At 46.3% G+C, this 18,314-nt stretch overlaps 1 protein-coding gene across 1 annotated transcript in view; it reads right to left on the bottom strand.

Moving 5' to 3' along the window:
• The window catches only part of LOC145393430 (uncharacterized), an 86,993-nt gene extending 72,579 nt beyond the window's left edge, over positions 1–14,414 (bottom strand). Inside the window, exon 1 of the mRNA XM_080267526.1 lies at positions 14,212–14,414. The gene's annotated coding sequence lies outside the window, so the exon portion shown is untranslated. The remainder of the gene's footprint in view (positions 1–14,211) is intronic.
• Between the last annotated feature and the right edge of the window lie 3,900 nt (positions 14,415–18,314).

Below are 18,314 nucleotides of genomic sequence, written 5' to 3' on the forward strand. Positions count from 1 at the left end.
GAGAAGCAGACGAGACCAACCATTTTCAAGAGTTTTCACAGGGACTTCCTTCCATGCACTAGCCCAGTTGTACAGCGCAGACTTGATGTTGTAGCGGCGAAGGTTTTCCAAAGTCCGCTTGCCTCGAGTGTCACGTCCTTCCCTGCGCTCGTCCTCGTCCTCGAGAACCACCATCACCTCGTCCAGGAACTTCCGACGGTACAGGCGCTTTGTTGCCACGATCACTCCTTGGTCCATTGGTTGAATGAGAGCAGTCGTATTAGGTGGCAGAAACATGCACCTAATACGGCCATTCTCAGCAACCAAGTCCTTGTCGCACGGGTGGGCAGGTGCATTGTCGAGGAGAAGGAGAGCCTTTACCTGGTCGCGAGGAATTCCCAGTGTCTTCGTCTGGTAATGTATGACCTCCTTGACGAAGTGATGGTGAAACCAGTCTTTGAAAATCACAGCTGTGAACCATGCTTTCAAAGAATGGTACCATACGACAGGAAGGACATCCATCACCCCACGAAGGCACCGAGGCTGCTTTGCACGGCCAACAATAACGGGCTTAAGCCGGTGCATGCCGTTAGCATTGGCACAACACAAAGCAGATATCCGTTCCTTAGAAAGCTTTGCGGCCAGGTACACGCTTCTCCGTCTCATCGGCGAGAGTGTTCGTTGGCACCGAGCGATAGAATAGGCCAGTTTCGTCAGCGTTATAGACTTGACCGAGAGTGAGGCCCTCCCTGTTGATCAAGCCTTTCACCTTGTGCCGAAACTCGTCCACTCCATCCTCGTTAGCGTCCAATGCTTCGCCATGTGCTTTACGGTTAGTAAGGCCATGTCGCAACTTGAACGCGAAGAGCCAACCCTCGGATGCCTTGAAGTCTAGGGCGTCGTGAAGCCTTGCAAACTTCTCAGCAGCAGCCTTCAGCTCCGTTCCACGTACCATCACACCAGCTGCACGTTGCTGTCGATACCAAATCAACGTGGAGCGGTCGATCTCTGCATACTTGGGAGTAAACATAACCTTCCTCTCCACGCGTTGCGTTTGCTTCTCGACGAGAAGTCAGCCGTGTACTGCATGAGCTTGTCTCGGGAACGCTTGATATCAAACAAAGTCGACCGGGCCAGGTTGAACTCGCGGAGAATGCGAGAGGAAGACCAACCCGCATCAACCTTCTCCAATATCTTCCGTTTCTTCTCCAGAGTCAACACCACTCTCTTCCTTTTCTCAGGAGGCGGGGCCATCATCACACACACTAAGAGTAGGGCAGAGAGCAGCAGGAGGCCTTGCAGCAAGTACGGCACCACCACAAAAGCGAGCACGTGGGCAGCCATGACGAAGAGCGTAGGTCTTGTCGCGGTGAGAGACAGGCGGAAAGTGGGGAGGATGCAGCGGCGCTCTATCGGACGTCGGAGGAATGACGAACCAAAACAATGCTCTCACGCTGGCGCGCGGCAAGTTCAAATTACGGACGGCAAAAAATCGATTTTTTTTTTCCAATTTTTTTGGATTTTCGGACCATTTTGGGAATGTTTGATCCCAGGACGATAAGGTTCGGTTAGTGGGGATGTTCGGTTATTGGGCGTCCGGATATTAGAGGGATTACTGTATATATATATATATATATATATATATATATATATATATATATATATATGTATATAAATATATATATGTATATATATATATATATATATATATATATATATATATATATATATATGAAGCCTCTGTGGTACAGTGGTAAAGTGTGCGTTTTTGTAAACTGAAGAACGAGGGTTCGCGCCCCGCCAGGGTAATAAACTTGGGAGCGTTCTTCAGGCCACATACTGCATTGGCGGACACAAGGGGTGCTGTGGTTGAACCAGTGTCGCTTACTATAAAGTATGCTTGCACCCAGTCGGCTTGCACGGGCTGATTGCACTTGGTTCACTGACTATCCAAAGCCACTCCAACACTACAATTACACTTATAAGCACTTCTTACCCTACATACAATCTCTACTAGACAGCCTAAGCCACTTGGTAGAGATACGCTGGCTGTATTGTCACCACTTCAGTCGGGATAGGCCGGTCCTGCAGTGGACACACAAACAGCTGATGAGATGATATATATATATATATATATTTTTTGTTTTTAAAGGCTCCAACATGCTTGCATGCATCGGCCTTTGTCGCCTAACGGCGGCTCTCCATGCTGCACGATCTATTGTAGCCTCCCTGTTCAGTCCCTTAACCCTGAGGTCACACTTAATGACCTCGTCCCGTTTTTTTGGTCTACCTCTCACACCCCCATCCCCAATATTAACACTTCTCACCTTCCTCACCCAATTATCATCCCCCATCCTCTCAATATGCCCAAACCATCTCAATCTACCTCTCCTCATCACACCACCAATACACTCCAGTCCCATCCTACCTCTCAACTTTTCCATCGTAAACCCAGTCCCCCCATACCTTGCACACAGGGACACACTACACATCCACCTAATCACTGCCATTTCTGTATGGCTGAACCTGCGAATATCCTCCTCCTTTACTGCCCAGGTCTCACTACCATAGAGCATTTCACTCCTAACACATGCTGCATACAAAGACCCCATAGCATGTAGGGAGAGTCCTCTCAATGTCAGGAGAGGCAAGAGCTCCCTGAACTTCTTCCAACCACTTCTCACCCTAGCCACAGAGCTAGCTCCAGCCCCACCTCCAGCACACAACATGTCTCTCAAATAACAAAACTCTTCCACACAAGAGATTCACCAGGAAGTTCAATCCTTTCACGTCTGACAATGTCCACCTGCTCTCCCTAGCACACCATACACATAAAATCAACATTATCTCGCAGTCTACCACTGATACCACTACATTTCTTGTACACCCATTTATCACAAACACCGCACAAGATGGAATTACTTCCCACGCCCTTGTGGCAAACTGCACATGGCCACTCTCCCTCGTCTTTGACAGTACAGTACTGCCACCAACCCTAGATATCATCATTTTTGTTTTATCTGCATTTACCCTTAAGCCCTTGTGCCCCATACCATCTCTCCACTTCCTAAACCTTTCCTCCGCCTCCCTTTCGTTCTCTGCAATCAACACCAAAGCATCAGCATACAACATCTCCCATGGGAGTCCGTTTCTGAAGTCACGTGAGAGGGCTTCAAGTACCATGATAAACAACATGGGACTCAAAACTGACCCCTGATGCACACAACATTCATGAAAAACTCATCACTCAAATCTCCATTCACTCTTACCAGGGTGCAAGCACTCACATACATAGCCATAACCACCCTAACCAGCCACTCCTCCATGCCAAGCTTTCTCATTGCCCACTTCACCACCTCTCAAGGGACTCTGTCAAAGGCCTTTTCCAAACCAACAAAAACAAAATACGGATCTCTTTTCTTACCAATATAATTTTCCTGAAGCTGTCGAACAATGTATATGGCATCAGTGGTCCCTCTACCTGGCATAAACCATAACTACATCTCATCAATATTCACTTTTTCTCTAATCATACCTTCTAAAACTCTCTCCATTACCTTCATTATCTGATCTAAAAGCTTTATACCTCTATAATTTCCTCCTACCAGGGCATCACCCTTCCCTTTATACACATTTACAATTACATTCTTCAGCCAATCATCTGGGACAACATACTCATAAATAATCATATTTATCAGGTCAGTGACTAACCTCACCCCTATATCTCCTGAGGCTTTCAACATTTCGGCAGTCAACCCAGACACACCTGCTGCCTTCCCCACCTTCATCCTGCCTATTGCCTCACTCACAGTAGCAGCATCAGTCAAAGGCCAAGGGCCAAACACTGGATCTGCTGGCTCCAAACCTTCCCTGTCCCAGTCAAACTCATTCAACAACTGGCTATAATGCTCTCTCCATGCATCTTTAACCTGAGGCGTCCCATTGATGTACGAGTACGTCACAACGTTTTGTCACAGCTAGACCCATCAACATACCAGTGCAATGCGCAATTGCAAGGTCCCTAATTTGCACAATTTTCAATTTCCGTGCGTGATTTTTGGTACGTATACACAGGACACCTTCCTCTACAAGATGCCAGGCAGGGACAATGCCTTACATCGCATGACCTCCCCCCACCCCCCGCACGCCATTGCCTCGGCAATTCACCTGTTACCAGTGACCTGGCTAATAAAGACATACGGGGCCAGAGTGATTCCCCAATCGATGACAATGTGGAGGACAAAGTTTACTTAGCATTAGAGGAAGAAACAGTCAGAAATGATGATCAGGTAATGTCGCCAAAAAAGGTCAGGTATGTTGATGTGTTAGTGAGTGAAACAATGCTTATATTGCCTATATTACTGTTTGAAAACCAATATACTCTCGTACTACATATAAATTCATACCAAAAAAATAAATAAATACTGTTTATGAGTGGTGTGGAATAGTTACCCTCCCACAGAACACGTTTTCTTTGGAGCCAGCCTCATAGAAAACCCGGTAAGGTAGGGAGTACTGCTACCTGTATCGAGTATTTTAAACCTCAGGTGAGCGATTTCTCTATGAATTTTCGATGTTTCTCACCAAAAGCGGAGGTTTGAGCCAAAAAATTTTTTTTTCCAAAATTGGTCGGGATTGGGGGGAGTCAGTGGTGGGAAATCAGTCAGGACAGGGTGGGTTAATATCCTCAGTGTTCACCACTACCCTTCGTTCATCATTCTTCACACACTGCTCACGTATAATATCCCGATTATCCCTCTTCATCTGATTTGCCACCTTAAATATCATATTTTTCCTTTCCCCATGATTTAGGTTATCAAGTAAAGTCTCTGTGACTCAGACTTCACCCTGTATGCCTCTCTTCTAGCCCTACGCTTGGCAGCCAAGTATTCCTCCTTGCTACCACTCTTCTTCCATTCCCAGAAAAGCCTTCTTTTATCCTTTACTGCAGCTTCTACATCCTCATCCCACCACCAAGTTACTTTATGTCTTGGTGGTCCTCTTGTCCAGCCACATATTACATCAGTAACTCTCAAGAGACTGTTCTTGAGGGCTCTGTACCGTTCATTAACGCCTCTGTCTATGGCTCCCTGTTCAGCCACCATTCTCCTCATCTTGCTATAGAAGGCATCCCATACTACTTGGTTTTCCAGCCTCCATATTTTCCTCCTAGGTACATAAGTCCTCTTTTTCATCATTTGTTCTTTAAGCACCCTATCACAAGTCAATAGTTTATGCTGCTGCACACACTCCTCACTTCCTATTACTTTAACATCCCTCACTAACCTCCTATCAGCCCTCCTAACCACAAAATAATCTATCTGACTGCTATTTCTCCCCAGACTCATATGTAATTAACCTACTCTCTCTCTTCTTAAAATATGTGTTAAACACAATCATGTCCCTTGCCTCCCCAAACTCAAGTATCCTTTCCCCTTCCACATTCCTTATACCATACGCACATCCCCCGTTTACTTCTTCATAACCTTGTGCTGCTTCACCTACATGACCATATAAGTCCCTTCCCAAAACCATTATCTCATCATCCCGCATACCACCTACTACATGTATTAAATCATCCCAGAATCTATCATTCTCTACTTCATCCAATCCTGCCTGTGCAGCATATGCTGATATAACTGCAGTTATCTTTCTACCAAACAAAATTTTCACTACCAATATCCTATCGCTTACTCTCATAACACTCATAACATATTCCACCCATTTCTCCGCAACCATCACATCAACACCCCCATATCCGTCTGTTCCCCCCTGCCAAAACAACTTATAGTAACAGTCCTTCCCAACAATCTTTCTGGCTGATCCACCCCTGTACCGGACTTTCTGCAAACACACCACATCCACCCACCTCCTACTGAATGCCTGAACGACTTCCCCCGCTCTTCCCCTCAAACTTCCCACATTCCATGAACCCACCCTCATCCCCTTGGGTGATTTACTGTCCTCAGGCTTGCTTTGAAACTTATTCTTGTATTTTGTCATAGTCAGTATTAATAAAGGTGGATAGACATACCACAGGTCCCACTCACTGCACAGTCCCAGGTCCAGGCAATGGATCTGGGACCCCTAGCCCACCAGCTTACCAGTGGCTGTGGTAATGGTCTTGGGGCACCCTGCCAGGACAGCTGCAGGGACACCCTCCAAGCATGCCTTGGCACTGCAACTGTCTCACCATTATATCCACTGATAGGGCAGCCTCCTGGGGCGCTACTCTCAGGTTTGAGCCCCTCTCTATTGGGCGGAAGCTGCAGCCTGAGAACCACAATGCCCTATACCCTCTAGCACAGGCCTGAGCCCCATATTGCCCTGAACCCATGATCCATGCCGGCAGAACCACCGTCACGCCTCCCCCCAGAAGTCCGCCACTAGGTAGCGGGGGCAAAGTTTTCTGGCCACATGCCCTTGCTGGCGCCAACCCCTGTAACGTAGTGGGATACACTGTGTGAAATGTAAAGTGCATGTGGTGTAATGCATAAGATAGTTAGAGGAAATGTTTGGGATAGTCTGCTGGTCTACTCTCCATGTTACTGTCACACTGAAAAGGTCAGCAAAGAGGGATGGTTAGATAGCTAGTGAAATAGGAGCTCCAGCTCTCCCTATCACCAGCATTCCCATTCCTCTCGGGAGTACCACCCTGTTCGGCCAGTGCTATTCTATCTATTTATCTATCATCCAATCCTACATTGCTCCATGTGGAGCGTAGGAGCCCGGGGCTAGGCAGTTGGTCCCGACATTTAAGATGAGAGAGACCAGCCTCACTCATCCCTGAGTGGCATTACACGAGCAATCAACTCCAACCACCCCTTGGATATAAACCTTCACCGGCTCAATCCAACTGGAGCGCAATAATTACCCACTAAACCACCAGGCGTCAAAATTGGGTTATATGGTTACCACCCAGCGTAGTACATGGTTTCCTTGTGTACAGGAAAGCATTAGGCTTGTCACTCAGTCTAGAGTCACCCACAGGCAGAAGGAAGAGAAAAGAATGAAGGAAAGAAAGACAGAAGAGGGAGTGTAAAGTTGCTCATAGGCAGAAGGACAAGGAAAGAATGAATGAAAGGAAGACAGAAGAGGATGGAAGGAAAGAGGGATGGAGGAGAGGAAAGGGCAGACACCCGAGAGCAACACTACATTGAGTGAGTGGATGGTGAGGGCCGCCACCTACCCGTGCTATTATGTATATACATTATACAAGGGGCGTTCAAAAAGTTTTGGCAACAGGGTAATAAAAGCAAAATTAATACACATTTATTGAAGTTCATACTCCTTCAACATACTCTCCTCTAAGGTTTACACACTTCTGGAGCCATGGTATCCACTTAACAAAGCACTCCGAGTATTCAGAAATAGGTATACTCTTCAGTTCTGAATTTATCCTCCTGGCAAGGTCCTCTTCCCTTCGAAGAGGATCCCAGCAAGTTTTTCTGACAATTTAGGGAAAGCCAAAAGTCACACGGTGCCGTCCTGACCTGACACTGACTTTTGACTATTCCCTAAGTTGTCAGAAAAATTTGCTGGGACCCTCTTCGAAGGGAACAGGACCTTGCCAGGAGGAAAATTCAGAACTGAAGAGTATACCTGTTTCTGAGAACTCGGAGTGCTTTGCTAAGTGGATATCATGGCTCCAGAAGTGTATAAACCTTAGAGGAGAGTATGTTGAAGGAGTATGAACTTCAATAAATGTGTATCTCTATTAATTTTTCTTTTATTACCCTGTTGCTAAAACTTTTTGAACACACCTCATATATAACAGCACGGGCTATACACAGTACATATATATGTATATATATATATATATATATATATATATATATATATATATATATACTGTATATCTCTATTTCTATCTATTGCCAGACGCCTCAATCCCGTTTGGGGTGGCCACAAACAAATCGCCTCCAAGTCGCCCTGTCCACCGCCATTTCACTGCCCCTCTCCCAACTCACACCCTCCTCTCTCATATACCTCTCCACCCCATCCCTCCATCTCATCCTCGGCCTCCCCCTCTCTCTTCCCCCCTCCACCTCACTCACATACACTCTCTTCGTCAGTCTTACACCCTCCATCCTCTCCACATGGCTAAACCACCTCAGTGTGTTCCTCATAACGCTTCCTATCACATCCACATCAACACCACAACGCTCCTTTATATCCTCATTCGTCAGCCTCTCCCTCCATATGACTCCACAGGCTCCTCTTAAATAACTCATTTCCACTGCTCTCACTCTTGTGTCCTTCCAACAATGTCCAAGCTTCACTTCCATACATTAAAGTTGGTATCACAATACTGTCATGTAGTAACTTTTTCACTTCCATGCTCACTTCCCTGTTTATTATCACTGCTTTCAAAGAACCAGCAACCTTTCTTCCCTGCTGTACCCTTTCAAGCACTTCATCCTCCAAACCTCCATCCTTACTCATCACACTACCCAAGTACTTAAACGTACTCACATTTTCCAATTCCTCACCATCCAACCTCGCTGTACATTCACTGACTTCACCTCTCTCAAAGACCATCACTTTACTCTTCCCTACATTCACCTTTAGATTCTGTTTCTTACACACTCTCCCAAACTCATCCACCAAGCCATGCAGCTCCCCTTCGTCTTCACTCAACAACACAGTATCATCTGCAAACAACAGTACAGGGAGTTTCCAAACACTATCCTCTCTCACCAGGGCCACTCCAACAACCACTACCCTACCTTGTACCTCTTTTATTACCCCATCCATATACAGATTGAACAACCATGGAGACATGACACATCCCTGTTTCAACCCAACTTTCAAAGAGAAAAATTCACTTAGTTCACCATCCACACACACTGCAGCCTTCGCACCATCGTACATACTCTTCACAGCATTCAACAACTTCCCATCTACTCCATATATTCTTAACACTTTCCACAATCCTTGTCTATCCACCCTGTCATATGCTTTCTCCAAATCCATGAAAGCCGCATACAACTTCTTTCCCTTCTCTAGAAACTTTTCCACTAAAGATCTAAGAATGAATATCTGATCTACACAACCTCTTCCCTTCCTAAAGCCTCCCTGTTCTTCTCCAACTAATTTCTCTGTTCTTTCTCTAACTCTGTCAATAAGTATCCTACCATACACTGTTCCTATTATACTAAGAAGACAAATGCCCCTATGATTACCACACACTTCTTTTTCCCCTTTTCCTTTGTACAAGGGAATAATTATACCTGACTTCCAATCCTCCTGGACTCTACCTTCCTCCCAGGCCAATCTGCACATCTTCCACATCCATTCTACTACTATCTCTCCCCCATGCTTCAGCATTTCACCACACACTCCATCAATTCCTGGGGCTTTCCCCGATTTACCTTTCTTCATTGCTTCCACAACTTCTATCCTACCGATTTCTTCCTGTCTTCTCACCTCCCTCCTTCTCCCAGCCATTCCCCAGCCACTTATACTCGCATTACTTCCATCCTCTGCGTTCAACAAATCCTTAAGGTGTTCTCTCCATCTGCTCACTTTTTCTCCCTTCTCCACTAGTAATCTACCATTTTTATCTTTCACTCCCCTGCTAACTTCATTTCCACCCTGTCTTACTCTTTTCACCTCTTTCCAGAACATTTTCTTACAGTCCCTCCACTTTACACTCAAATTCCTTCCAAATTCCTCATCCACTCTCTTCTTACTCTCTCTTACTAATCTTTTCACCTCTCTCATTCTTTCTACATATAACTCTCTCTTCCACCTCTCAACTTCTTCCATGCCCCTATTTCTCATCCATTCATTGAATGCTTTCTTCTTTTGTGCCACAGCCTGTTTCACCTCTTCAGTCCACCACGCTGTTCCTTGCACCCCCCTCCGTCTTCTCTTCCTTCCACACACCACATCATATATATATATATATATATATATATATATATATATATATATATATTATATACAGTAATCCCTCTACTATCTGACGCAACAGAGCCAAAGGCATGTCCAGAAAGTGGTGCCATCAGGAAAGTGGGCCCCTGGCTCCTGGACTGGTACTTAAGGACCCTAACCCAGCCTAACTTTGAAAGCCACCTAAATAACTCCCTACTGGACATGCACAGCACTTATTTCAACCTATTTAAGACCCTATTCACACCAATAATGGACATAAAGCATGAAATAAATGAAAAGGAACCAAAGAATGAGGAATTAGAAGTGACTGTACCTCAGCCAGGGTACTTACAGCACGTCTGTGGCCGCCTTAAGGCTTTGGCAGTGGTGAAAATGCTCTTGAAGCACGTACAGTAATCCAGTGTTGTGCTGCACTTAGTTCTTTGCACTGTATGTTATATTGTTTAACACTGCACATTGTTCTTAACTGCACCACACCAGTTTCAATCACCTATTTGCACTCCACAGTTAATCCTTTGCACTCTAAATTCTAATTTCTTAACACTGCACAACACTGTAAATTCCCGTGTGGTCTAGTGGCGAGGTATTGTAGTTTATTCACTGTTATTTCACAAAAAACGAGCATGTGTGGCTTCCATTGCGATAAGCATCTACTCGCGATCGAAGTTAGGCAGTAACTGTTGGACAGTGTTGATGACGGGGAAACAGAGTTGCCAGATCGCAATGGCCACATTACCAAACTCATCAATTTTCATTACCAAATTTAATTTTTCATTACCAAATTCGTAAAGCTAGGATTTATTCTTCGCTAATTATATATACAGGTGGAAATACATGTAATCACTCTCCTTATAATTAACGCCATGTTGATTATTTTCACGCTATGTAGGCTAGCAGATTAATCAGAGACAGCAGACAATCCACCACCTCCATCCTGTGTATTCTCATACATGTGAAAAATCCGTCTGGTTATGCATTATTCTGATTCGTTACCAAATATTTCAATACCAAATTGGCCCACATTTGGTAATGAAAAATACCAAATGGCAACCTTGACAGTGGAGGGGGGAGGAAGGAAGGGGTGAATGGGCCATGGTGTAAACAGCTGTTAAGTGCCACGCGGCAATTTCAAATTACGGGTGGGAAAAAATTAGGATTTTGGGGGGATTCTTTTTTTTTTTTTGGCCATTTTTGGGTTCCGAAGGTCCAGGCCCACAATGTCCAGAAAGTGGGGTGTCCGGAAAGTGGGTGTCCAGATAGTACGGGGATTACTGTACAGTATACTGTACATACATACATATACAGTATAAATATATATATATATATATATATATATATATACTGTAGTTTCTATAACAACAATTATGCTGAAAATAATTCTCAGTAAAACAAGTGTGATGCCAGGTGGTGGTATCAAAGGATTATACAGGTATTGGGGGTTTTCAAGATCAGATTAACTGGCAATCCTTGGTGGTTAAAATTATGAGGGGTCTGGGGCGCAAACACTCCGAAATCCTCCCTACCCTCTTTCCACAGGCCTATTATGCTCTTGTCCAACATCGAGAAGGTCTTTGAGCACATGGTCTGCTGTCGCTTTACATGGTGGTTGGAACACAACAGCCCACACAATGCAGTTTCAGGCCTAGCCATGGCATCATGGATCTCCTCCTCCAGCTGGAACGCCACATTAGGCTGGTACAGTATATGCACGCTCTTAGTTCCTCTTAGTGGCCTTCCTGGACTTCCAGGGGGTCTTTGATTCTGCACCTCATGTTGGGATCCTATATAAGCTATGCCCCATGGATGTGAGGGACTCTGTCCTCATGTGGGTACAGAGCTTTCTAGGCAATTGTGGTTTCTCGGTCTCCCTGGGTGGCACCACATCTTCCTGCTCTGCCACATGATGAGGGGTCTCTCAGGGATCTGTTCTTAGTCCTCTCCTCTTCAATGTGCTGCCCTCTGATGTCCCCCGCTTCCCAGAGATCTCCCTTCTGATGTATGCCAATGATGTCTCCCTACTCTGCAGTGTGGACATGCTTGAGGGTGCCAAGGCTGCCCTCCAACAGGCAATGGCAGCCTTTGCCCCCTGGGCCTCCCGGTGGGTGCTGGTTGTACGTGACCAGATGAGTGCCCTGATGTAGGGTACTTCTCCCTATGGAGACTCCCGACCCTCCCAGAGATTCAGTTGGGCGGCACTCCGCTGCGTCTTTGACACACTATCCTTGGCCTACACCTAGATGGGTCCCGCCTGACCTGGAGGTGCCACACTGAATAACTCTGGTCCTCTTGTCTCCGCCGCCTGGATATCCTGTAGAGTATTGCCGGAGTGTGTTGGGGGGCCAATAGGGAGACTCTCCTCCATATCTATTCAACCTTTATCAGGAGCCACATGTCTTATGGATCATCAGTGTATGGGTCTGCCTCATCCACCCATTTACATAAACTGGACAGGATCCAGAACATTGCCCTAGGGGATTTCGAGTCCCCCCATGTGGTGCCTCTACACACAGACTCTGGGATGCTGCCCCTCTTGATGCTCTGTGTTGAGGACAATTGCATACTCCTTCACCAGGTCCTCAGGTACCCCCATTCCCATCCCCTTTCAGTCCTTTTGTCTACTAACCTGCCACTGAACCCACTCCTCCTTTGGTCCCGTACTAACACACCCTTCTTTGTCCAGGGTAGTCGAGCCTCTAACTCCCTCTCGATCCTACCTCCTTCTCCCTCCCCGGTCTCCCCTATCTTTCCTGTCCCTCCTTGGGCAGACCTTTCCCTCATGATCTCCCCTTCCCTTCCTATTCCATTCCGAAGATATGCAAACTCCGCCCTTGCCAAACGGCTCTACCTTGTGATGGACAACACCCTGTATGGTGGTTTCTTTCAGGTGTTCACTGATGTGTCCCACTCCTCACCTGACTCTTTTGCTTCTGCTGCCTACTATGAAAACCTCTCCCTCTGCAATATATGGATCACAGCCTATCTGGTCATCACTCACCACGGTGCTCTATGCCATTCTTCGAGCGCTGATGTTTGTCCGGAATACCCTGACCTCACAACCTGTAGTCCTTTACACTGACTCTCAATCCTCACTCTGCCTTCTCCTGTCCTGGCACCCTCTCTGCCATGTCCCATTAGTCCATGTAATCCTCTTCCTTCTCTGCCTCTCCTCCCCGCCCTGTTTGGTGTGCCTTCAGTTGATACCCTCTCATGAGGGCATCCATGGAAATGAGTAGTTGACCAGGTGGCAAGGCAGGCCCATATGTCTGATCAAACAGTACCTCTGGTCCCAGATCTGTCCATCTCGTGCACCAAATCCAACAAGCCTGTCAATCTGCTTGGGAGTCGTCCCTGGCAGCCACTCATCTGGGACTCCTCGGTAACAATGCTGCTGCCCCCCCCTGGGCCCGTCACCCAAACAGGCAACTGGACACTGCCTTGGTTTGCCTCTGCATAGGACATATTGGTCTTCAAGGTCACTTGCACCAGCTGGGGATGGTACACTCTTCCAGATGCCCATGGTCCCCCCGCACAGTTGAATCAATCGGACATTTTCTTCTACAGTGTCCAAGAGTCACCTCTCACTGTACCCACCTTCAAGAACATCTTGCAACCCTGGGGATACCCCAACTCTCCCTCTCTGTTCTTCTTGGTGGCTAGGTTGGCGATTCCACCCATTGTCATCGCATTGTACAATTCACCTGTGACTTCCTGAGCTCCTCTAGCCAATTCCCTTGCATGTAATGCAGAACAACCTGCCAACGGCTGTTTCTGGGTGCAGGGTTATTAATGCGACCAACGTCCATAATACCCAGATGAAGAACACCCCCAGATAGGTGGTTAGCTTAAGATATTATGATATTTCCAGTCAGTGAGACCTTACATAAACACACTGCCGAGGGCATCTGAGTGCTATATTATCAATAATAACCGAGGAACTGCTTATAGTTTCATAAACATATTGGTAAGCATACTGATTTCAGTCTCTGTTGGTTGAGTTTAATTTCCAAACAGTACCGTACAGTACAGTATAACAGCCAACTTATTTACTCCTTGAATAATTGCTTTCCTTTTGCTATTCTAACTTATTTCTTTTAACACTGGATTGGTTTCTAATACTGAAGGGATTAATGATGGCTATACCTACCACCTGTAACACCCCTATCCTGAATGAAATCGTCAAACTGTAATGAACAACCAATTAGGGACAGAACAGGTTTCAAGGGCTTAAGCATCATATTCATTGTAATAACTAGATATAGAAAATGTGCACTGATTTATTAAAGGACAAATTTTATACTGGACCAAACTGGTATTCGTCTGTAAGAAATTTACCTCGTCGTGAGTCTAGAGACGAGTTGAAGATTTTCCTGTTTCACGGCACGTCCTTGTCTTAGCCTATGAAAGGTGGTATTTGTTGTGCAACTTGCCCAGTCTGGTTATCAGGACGGCTACACATGCTTCAGTACAGGATGTAGGATACGTCTCCTTCTCCAAGTGTTTACATTACACCTCTTCGGAGAGTTGACGCTGCAACCATCTCCTGACATAATGTCTAGAGAAAATGAACTTTGAGGAGTAACTAAACCTTTTGTGTTTTGCCCCAGTTCTGCTTGGTTTTCAGCAACGACGCTCCCTAGAGTGCTGAAACTTGTACCGAATGATAGATAATTTTTCTTAAATAAAAAAAAAAACATAATTAACGCTGATTAATGTTTTAAGAGAGACTTCGAAATGGAGGAGTTAGCGATAACCTTCATAAATCCCTTCAACGCGAGAGGGCTTGTCTTTGGCGGATGCTGCTAATCGGGTGGTAAGAGTATCTGGCTGCAGTCCGAAAGAATGTGAGTTCGATCTTGAATTAATTTAAAACATGAGGGAACCCATTACCCATTACCCAGATAGCCTATCTAGACTGGACCTCATCTTCACAAAGACTGACTGCGAGATTATAATAGTGACCCGAAGTTCTTAGCACCACTAGGTCACAGCAAACATGCCGTATTGAGTTTTATCCTTGCCGTTGATGCCAAGCCACAAGAACACGAGGGCAATAAAATCAAATTAAACTACCACAAGGCAGACATTGCTAAAACGAGAAGATTATTCCGGGATGTTGAGTGGGGACTTCTGTTCTCTGGCATAGCTGTCCAGGAAAATGGAATGTATTGCCGAAAAACTATGAAAGAATTGTAGCACTCTGTGTACCAACAAACAAAAACAATCACCAACAAAACCCAAATGGATGAACAGGTGCTTACGGATACTGAATCGGAGGCAGTTTACGGATACAGATTCGGAAGTGCCAGGAAAATACCTGAAAAACGCGAACTGTACAACGCAGCAAGAAACACAGCTACCAGAGAGGTAAGGGTTGCCAAGTATGAGTACGAGCAGAAAGTGGCCAAAGATTCGACGACAAACTCAAAAGATTTCTGGGCATATGTCCTTTCGAAAGCCAATATCAAGGAGACTGTTATGCAGCGTATTAGACTATTAGGAGTCCCGACTTCTCGGGTTCAGGTACGGTGCGACCTTGGGTTCTGTGTTCTCGACCGGGTCGGTCACAGGCAAGGAAGGAGAGTCCAAACACAGCTGGTCAAAGGCACACTTATATATTAATAAGGGACAACTACATACCCGTGATAAAAAACATGGGACATATAATAACCAGATAATCTCAGAAGTCTAGCCCATACAATAAATATCTCCACCAAGTTCATCGAGTTTGACCTTTACACAGTATTCTACCTTTCCTTACATATGATGATTTCCACACACTGTCATACATATGGTTCACACAATACACCAGGTGCGTTTGGTCTCAGATATATAACAGAGACAGTCAATTATATCTCATTATATCCAAACGAGTGACACAGACGACAGTATATACTCAAGTCCTTATATATACACTCATCCAGTCCTACATTGCCCCATGAGGAGCGTGGGAGCCCGGGGCTAGGCAGTTGGTCCCGACATTTAAGATGAGAGTGACCAGCCTCACTCATCCCTGAGTGGCATTACATTAGCAATGAACCCCAACCATTCCTTGGATATAAACCTTCACCGGCTCAATCCTTTTGGAGCGCAATAATTACCCACGAAACCACAAGGCGCCAAAATTGGTTATATGGTTACCACCCAGCGTAGTAAATGGTTTCCTGGTGCACAGGAAACCATTTGGCTTGTCACTCAGTGTAGAATCACCCACAGGCTGAAGGAAGTGGAAAGAATGAAGGAAAGAAAGACAGAAGAGGGAAGGTAAAGTCACCTGTAGGCAGAAGGACAAGGAAAGAATGAAGGAAAGAAAGACAGAAGAGAATGGAAGGAAAGAAGGATGGAGGGGAAAGGGCAGACACCCGAGGGCAGCACAACATCGAGTGAGTGGATGGTAAGCGCCCCCACCTACCACCAACACGCGTAACATAAATGGCTCCCTATGCTAGCTATGTGCATCTGCATGACACAGACGATACCTGTAATGCTAGGTGTTTAAGGCTCGACTTCTCGTTCCTAGAACACCTAACGTGTAGCGGGGTCCTCTTTCGAGACCGGGGCTTAGCACAAATAAGAGAGAGGCAGGACACAAAAACTCCAGGCAATAATCTTTACACGTGTATTACTCAGTCAAACAAGGGACAACAACAGATGTTACAACACAATATTTGGTCAGTTACAAACACTTATAATTAGATAATCAGTATCTCTCAGGATACTATGGTAGTATGCACTTGAAATAACACTCGAGGCGGAGTGTGCAGAATTAGTACAGTCCAAGGTCTCTGTGCACGTGGAGGAGTTAGCGATGAGGTTCACTAGGGGAGGGTGTAAGGCACTGGGATCTAATTGCAATTATGGTAGTATGAGGCGGAGGTTATTGATAGCGTGTTCGATTTATTATCTGAGACCAAGGGACTTTTGGTAAATTATTAATACGAACTCCACGGATTGGGTGTTTCTCTTATTATAATATGAGGGGTATCGCACATGGGTCTTATTCATTATCACTTGGATTCTGCAGGGGTCATTCACCATTCCGCCCTGTCGTATATTAGACCATTATTACAATATCACGTAAACACTTGGTCTGGTACTATGAATGCACTTTATCGCCTCGTCACTGTTACACTACACTAAGGGCGAAATCACTGTCTCATAAGTCAATGGGCGGCGGGTGCGGCGGGGGGACACGCCGGCGACAGTTCTGCCGGGACAGGGGCACCGCCAGGGGAGGTCGTGCCGAGAGAGCACGAGACTATACGCAGGGGCGTCTTCTCTCGTCCGGGGCTGCAGGTGGCGAAGGGGCCCGTGCTTTCCGGGCTAGGAACAGGAGTATGGCCCTCAGGACTGGGGCCGAACAATTCCCTGAACCTTTCGTTCAGGTCTCGGCCGGATGTAGAGGTCCTCCGCCGTCGGGGCGTAGGGAGGTCCCGCCCGGGTGTTCTGGGGAGGGCCTGGAGTCCCCGAGGGCTGCGGTCCCCAGAGCCAGGCGGCGCCGTCAGGGAGGGGCTGCGGCACCGGTCTACGTCAGGGTCCGTCAGGTGGGTCTTCTCCAGGGCCAGTCGTAGGGAGCAGAGGCCGGGGGAGGCTATAGGGCCTCTCCAGTACTCTCCTACGTCCTCTGCGTCGGGGGTCAGGACACTCGGCTCACACTGGGGCGGCGGGGCTGCTTCCGGCTGTGGGGCCCGGCTACTGGCCGTGGCTTCCCAGGGGCGCGACCATAAGGCGTAGGCAGCCCCGCCCAGGGAAGTACTACCGCCAAGGTTACGGGAGACTCAAGGAATAGCCTGGATTCCATTTTCTCTCCTAGGCCTTGGTAGCTGGTTACACATCTTTCTGCCTCACATACCGGAGGGCATCAGTCTGCCCTCTTTACACAACACACACATCCACATTATATTACATTACCTTAAACCAGCTATCCTCTCTCCAAAAAAAAACGATCTTGTCATTACCTATCACGCCCATTCCACAACACATCCCTGTTCTCCCCCCCCCCCATAAAAAGAACCATGGCTGCTGCTATACTGGGAATCAGTGCGGTGGTTTCTCGGGTGACCACCACCGGCAGGGCTGGGTTGTCTGCACACGGCCCTCCCGGTCGTTATCAAGCAACTGTGCCACCTCCAGTGTTGCGGCGCCCTAAATGTGCTCGTCAGTGCAGTAAAATTTTCTTTTGCAATATTAGGGGACTTCACTCCAACATAAATTCTGTTCAAAATTTCCTCTAGTTTGAATCCCCTGATCTGCTCTTTCTGACGGAGACACAAGTAAGCTCCATCTCTGATTTAGCTAGATTTACTTTTCCTGGTTATATCTTGATTCAAAATTTCAGACCCAAAGGAGGCGTATGTTGCCTTGCTAAATCAGAAATTGCCCTGGAGGAGATTACTAAATTTAATTGTCCTTTTTTCGACTATTCCATATACAAATCA

This window comes from Coenobita brevimanus, chromosome 24 (genome assembly GCF_032717465.1).
Source record: "Coenobita brevimanus isolate Jiangsu-jjx chromosome 24, ASM3271746v2, whole genome shotgun sequence".
Taxonomy (NCBI): Eukaryota; Metazoa; Arthropoda; class Malacostraca; order Decapoda; family Coenobitidae; genus Coenobita; species Coenobita brevimanus.